The sequence below is a fragment of the Pteropus vampyrus genome, unplaced genomic scaffold (assembly GCF_000151845.1).
Source record: "Pteropus vampyrus isolate Shadow unplaced genomic scaffold, Pvam_2.0 Scaffold8, whole genome shotgun sequence".
NCBI classification, from domain to species: domain Eukaryota; kingdom Metazoa; phylum Chordata; class Mammalia; order Chiroptera; family Pteropodidae; genus Pteropus; species Pteropus vampyrus.
In genome coordinates, this window is record NW_011888789.1 from 11,843,648 (window position 1) to 11,850,626 (window position 6,979).

A 6,979-nucleotide genomic window follows, 5' to 3' on the forward strand; every position below is an offset into this window, starting at 1 on the left:
ACCAGAGAAACCAAAGCCTGATCCATGCATTCTAAACAGTCTTCACCACAGCTCCCTGAGCTGCCAGAAGGCAGGATGTATCTCCCTACTTAGATGTATATCTCCTTAGCACTCAAAATGGGCCCTGGGCTTCCAACATGTGTCCCTCCTCTAGTTCATCATCCTGCTACATCAGACGATTCTTAACTTTAGATAGCATCAGAATAACCTGGGAGGCTAGGCCACACAGATACTGGGCCAGAACTCCTGAGTTTCTGTCAGTTGGTCTGGAGTGGAGCCTGAGAATTTGCATTTCTAGTTAGTTCCAGATGATTCTGATGTTGCTTGTCCTATAACCACACTTTGAGAACTGCTTACCTATATATATGAGGATTTCAGCTCTATTAGTCCAAGCCTATCAGAGCAAGCCCACATCTACTACAAGGGCCTAATTAGAGAACCAACCAGTTAGTACCACAGTGTCCTTGGGGCGGTGAAAACAACTTGTTTCCAAACTCCTCAGACTTCAGAGGAGCCCCTTGCTAAACCCTCTATACTGCTTTTCCAAATGGAGTTGGTGGCCCCTTTGGCCTTATAGTGGGACAAGCCCCATTTACAGGGGAGATTGCACTTCCATTCATTCAACAAATATTTCTCGAGTGCTTTTTATGTACCAGGTACTGTTGTAGGAATCTGGGATGTGTCAGAGAACAAAATAGACAAAAATTTTTACATACATGGAGATTACCTTTTTCTAACAAAAGGAAGAAAAGAACTCTTTTTTAAATGTGTTTAGTAGGACTCAGATATTTGGTTACCAGAAGTAATCAGAAGTGTTTAGTCAACTCAGTTTACAAGTGTTAGAGGTTAAGGAACAAGAGCTCAGGCAGAGACTAAATGAATGAATGCTCCATTGAGATGAGCCACCAAGATAATTACCTTCATCTTTTTGACAGTTATTATGAACACAAAATGCTTTGTTTTGCTTTATAGTTCATTTTTAAACAGGGGTTTGGGGCGGGGTTAGGGGAGCCTATAAGTCTAGAGTCCTGGGCATCTGACCCATTGGTCTTTTTTAGTAAAAGGCCTGGAAACTTTTGGCAAAGGCTGGTATGGGGATGGGATATACTTGTTTCCATATAAGCTCTCCCCGCTGAGTATTGAAAGCCTCCACTAGTCAAGAATCTTCTATTTAAAGTACAAATACAATACTTCTGAAAGGCTAACACTTTAATCTTTGCCAGTGTAATGAATGTGAATCTTCGTCCACAACTCCAGTTGGCAAGGAATATAACTACCTTTTTATAATCCAACATAATTTTTTATATCCCCTTTACATTTCTCTTTATAATCCAACATCAAGTTCTCTTGAACTTTGTTCTTTTGGGATGGTGTATCTTAATCTGAGGCTCCTCTCTCTTCTTGGGAGTTTGTGTTTAAGTCTTTGGGAACAGGGATTCAGGCATCAGGGTGGGGGCAGCTGGTCATTGATGCTATCTGTCCACTTAGGCATCCACGGAGCCTTCTCTTGTATTCAGTTGTGGGTCAGTGAAGCCCTTCAGGTCCAACAGCTCCCTCTGCTACTTCTGGGCCAGAGAAGAGGATATACGAGTCATCCTGCCTTGACTGTGCCATGCCAGGGCTCTAAAATCTCTGTAAGGCTAAGTCCCAGTCTATCCAGTATTACTACACAGCTATGGCCTATCCCTTTCTCATCTCCTGGGTAACCATTTTGTGTGGGGGTAAAAGCATTTACCCCCAAATATTTTAGCTATGTTAAGAGTCCTTTCTGTTCCTCTAAGAAACGTAGATCATAGATTATTTCTTCTTTACTCTGCCCTATTTCTTCTTGAAGCAATGAAGCACAATGCAACCCTGGTCATGTATTAAAACCTAGTGGGAAGCTTTTTTTTTCAAGTTATCAATATCTGGATCCCTCCTTTATGGAATCTGATTGTATTGGCCAAGGGGCATTGTCTTTTTATCATTATCATCATTATTATTATTAATTATTATTTATTTATTTTTCATAAAGATCTCTAGGTGATTTTAATGAATAGCCAGGATTGGGCACTACGTGGGGAGAGGGAATAGTGCAGCAAAAAGACTAAAGAGGGAAAAGGAATGAGGAGAAATCCATTACTATTCAGAATTATTCTGCTACATTAGCTAATAGCTAAGCAGAGATACATTAGCTAATAGCTAAGCAAGGATACATTAGCTAATAGCTAAGCAGTTATTGCCAGCTATACTCAAAGCCCTGTTGAAAGGGACCACATTAGAGAAGCTAGTGGGGAGGTGAAAGAGTTAAAAATACTCCTACCCTGCTATTCAAAGTGTAACCCTCAGACTAGTGGCCTCGGCATCACCTGGGAGCTTGTTAGGAAACGTAAGAATCTCAGGCCTCAGCCCAGACCTTGGGCATCTGCGAAGTACCGCTCTGGCTGCTATTTTGCTAAAGCAGGCTCTTGGGAAGAGAAGAAGGTCTGCAACTGGGTTTTTAAGTTGTAAAGCTGTTTGGAAAGCATCATTCTTCTTTGAGGGAACAGCAAGAAAATATACAGGCAAGAAGTGAGTGTGGCTGGGGATGGAGAGACAAAATGGACACAGCTTTGGGTAAGTTTTTGGAGCCAGAAAAAATCAAGCAACAATTAGAATCCAGCTCATATATGTCTCTATTTTCCTTTTAAATGAAAAGAAAACCTTCAGTTCTTTAAGGGTATAGAGTACCTTTTCCCCTGGTCAAAAGATAGAAGTAGGTTAGTTCACTTCGACACTTATCCTGGGTAAATTACTTTGTGTGGCTTAGTCCATGTATGTGTAAAGCTTTTAAAAATGTGTTCGCTTTTTTTTCTGATTATAAATCTAATTCATAGAAAAATCTAAAATACTACCGGTGTACATTACGGAAAGAGTAGGAAGTCTCTGTAATCACAGAGATAACCACTAATAAAAGTCTAACGAGCTTAACTCCAGATTTTTCTTTGTGTATACTAACAAATGTACAGAAGTAGGATCGTAACATACTATTGGCTTTTTACATTCCTTTTTCATTCTCAAGTCCAGAAAAATCTATCAGTCAAAATAATTGCTTCTTAAATGTATTAACTTTATCCAAACTAACTAAATCCTATGGGATGAAACAATAGTCATAATGCTGTTTTGAAACTTGTTTTTTAACATTTGCCGTTCCAAGCAGAGAGAATAACTCAAGCAAAAAAAAAGGAGGCCAAAATGCACCGTGTGGAGTGGGGAGCCGAACTTTTTGAACATTTTAGAGAAGTATATTATAAATAAGACATTATAATTTGTTGTGAATGAAATGATTACCTGCATTTGACCTTATACAGATGAGCCAAATGGGATGATGGACCCTGTGGGTCCACAATAAAATGTTCTAATTTATAACTGAGGAATACTGAATCATATACACTGAGAAAAACTGCATGAAGCCAGGTTTCTGGAGGAAATAACTAACGTGGGTCTTGATGTAATGGATTTGGATACAAGGAGCGAGGCATAATCCAGATGGGGAAAAGCTATGAAACAGGGCCAAACCTAGAGGGATGAGGATGGGGCGGGGAATGCTGAGAATGGGGGTTCCGACAGGACTGGGAGGTCATTTGCCTGGTGCTCTTGAATACTGAGCTAAGTCTGAAGTTTTCTCTGAAAGGCAGTAAGTTGCTTCCTAAGGTAAAATGAAGTGATGTGAAGGTGCCGAAGGATTGGGCAGGATAGACTGGAGTAGAAACGCTTGAAACAGGAAGATTCAGTTGTAATCCTCCTGAGGAGATAAAACTACAAATAGTAGGCTGGTGAGAGGCAGTAAAACCTAGAAGGGACAAAAGTGAGACATGGTGGAGAAAAGTGAAGAAGGAGACAGAGAACATTTTTTCAGAGCCTTTATTTACTTCTGATTTGAGCAACACATGTACACTGTCCAACACTCAGAAAATATACAGAAAAGAATAAGAAGCTATCTTTATAAACCCACCACTCAAGACTAACAATTGTGAGCATTTTGAATACTATACCTGAGGATGAGAGGAGAATGAGCTCTGTATTTTCACCACAGCAAGGCGAATAATTTACCCTCCAGCTGGCAGTTGGATCCAATCTAGACAACTTTCCGGCAAGCTGGGTGAATTCTCGGCTGGGGAGCTTCTAAGAATGTTTCTCCTGTTTGTCAATCCTAAATTTCCAACCCAGTGCTCTGTTAGTCATTTTAATTAACCTTATCTTGAGAAGATTTCTCATTTGGTGGATGCCTTGCTTTCCAATCCCAGAAATTAGGTCTGGTTCCACCTTAGCCGCGCCCACTTTTACCCACACAGTAAGTTGCTGTGGGAAAGACGAAGGGAATTCTCCTAAAACCGTGAAACTTAAATATTCTCTTCTCTTACCTCAACCTCTCACCGTCCCAGTTCCTGCCTTCTCATCTGGACTTCTAGATGCTGAATTCTCCAGTTTTTCCTGTCCTTTTGCTTTTTCATGTGCCATGGTTAGTCATATGAACTGCTTTCTCACTATCATCTTTATCTTTTATCCTGGCCCTTCCTTTTACCTGCCTGATAAAACTGAAAACTCAGATGAATGTTTCCATTCATCATCGCTGTTATACTTATGGAGCTTAGTGCTGCTGGAGGGAAGCAGGGAAGATATAAATTCGAGCCACAACAGATGTGCAGTCTCAGAGCTTAGGCAGGCCTTCGATGCTGGCCATCAATGTTTTCCCTTCGCCTCCTGTTCCCTTTAATAATTACAAACGACTTCCTTATTCCAATCTCCTTCTTTCTCCCAGTCTCAGGAGATCAATATATTCCCTCTTTGCCAACAAGTCTAAATTCTCTATCTCTGCCAGTTGACTCAGCCCCTCGATCCACTTTCTTTAGAAAGCTGCTGTATTAACCATCGTCTCTCCTGTATTTTCAGCCTTTGGCTCCCTATTGATGAGTAAAATTGTTTTATCAGACTAGACCCCAATCCTGCAATTCCCTTCCAGTTACCATCCAATTATTCTCTCTCCTTCAGAGCCAAACGCTTGTTTAGAGACTGTTTCAAATACACTGAAACAGTGCAGAGAATCATGCAACAAACAAGCAAATGTAACAAATGTTGACATTTTGCCACACTGATTCAAGTTTTTTCTTTATAGAAATAGAATGCTTCAGGGAAAAAATGGAAAGATTTGTCTATACAACTATATCTACTTCCAACCCTCCATTCACTTCTCAATCCATTGCAATGTGAATTCTGTCCTCACCACTCTACTACTCTGCTGAAACCATTCATGACCTGCTTTTAAAATGAATCATTCATGATTTTCATTTAAAATGTACGTGCCACCCAGGGTTCAATTCCCAGATCACTGCCCTTTGAAAACAATGCTACAACATTGTTTTTCAAATTGCTGAGGTCATGTAATCAATTTAGTGTGTCACTACTGGTATTAAAAAAAAAAGTTATACAAAGTACAAACTGTTTCATGAATCTCTTATTTCAATTGTAAATAATATAATGTGTATACTCAGCCACATTGCAAAATGTATTTCTTATGTAAGTTGTGGTCAAAACATTTGAAAGACAATGTTCTAAATCAGTGGTCTTCGACATTTTGTTTGCATTAAATTTGTCACTGTAAGTTTAATTACCTGCAGAGGATTTCAGGTAGATTGTAAACATTAGCATTGTTAAATAAAACTAAAAAAAATATTTCCACTGTAGTGATTTGATACTTGCCATCACCCATTCAAAAAATCATGAAATAGTTGGAAATTTTACATCATCTCATTTTCTCTTTAAAATTAGAATTCCATTCTTCTTCCTTCAGAAGATAAAATGTTATGTACATACCTATATAACATATAGGCAATACATATGTGTATATATCTTTTTTATACTAAAAAGTCTATTCTTCTCTGCAATAAAAATATGTATATAAGCTGAAATTAAATTTTTTAAAACTTCCTGTAACCATAAGGCTCTAGTTTAAAATATTTCTTCTTGCTTACATTAATTTAGTATGCAGTTGATAAAATAAATATACTATACATTTTGATAATTAAACAAAGATTTTAATTTTATTGACGATGCAACTCTGAGACTGATATTTTTTTCAATTAATCCCTATGTCCATAAATGAACGTCACTATTGCTAGAATGAGACAGGGTTAGCATCAATTCTATTCCTATTTTTTATTTCTACAGATGGAAGAGCTGACAATCTTTGTTTACGGAAATAAGCAGATTCCCACCTAGGATTTATTCAATCAGTTGAGCTCAACTCTCTGAACTCCTTCAAAGTTCTATGCCAAATCACATACAGATCTACCACCAAAAAATTTTTTTTAACTTTAAATTTTCAATTTTAGGTTTACAGAAGACTCACAAAATAGATTAAAGAGTTCCCCTATATACTCTTAACCCAGCTTCCCTATTATCTTAAGGCATAGTACATTGATCAAAATTAAGAAATTAACATTGCTGTGATATTAAACTACAGACTTTATTAAAATTTCACCAGTTTTTCCTCTAATGTCTATTTCCTGTTACAGGATCTAGTCCCAGGATACTGTATTATATTTTGCTGTCATGTCTCTTTGGTCTCCTCTAAGATATGAGCCTTTGTCTTTTATGATCTTAACAGTTTTGAAGCATACCAGTCAAGTATTTTATAGAACGTCTCTCAGTTTGGATTTGGCTCATGTTTCCTCTTGATTAGAACAGGGTTCTGAATTTGAAGGAAGAATTCCAGAGAGAAGTAGCCTTCTCATTCATTGTATATCAGGGGGTAAATGATATCAACGGGACTTAATCACTGGTAGTGTTAACCTTGATCACTTGGTTAAGGTATGTCTGTGTTTATCCACTGTAAAAATTACTTTTTCCCTTTTCCACATTCTGTTGTTTAGAAGCAAGTCACTAAGTTCAGCCCACACACTCAAGGGAGGGAGAATTCAAGCTCTACCTCCTAGAGGAAAGAGTATCAAAAATTTTGCGG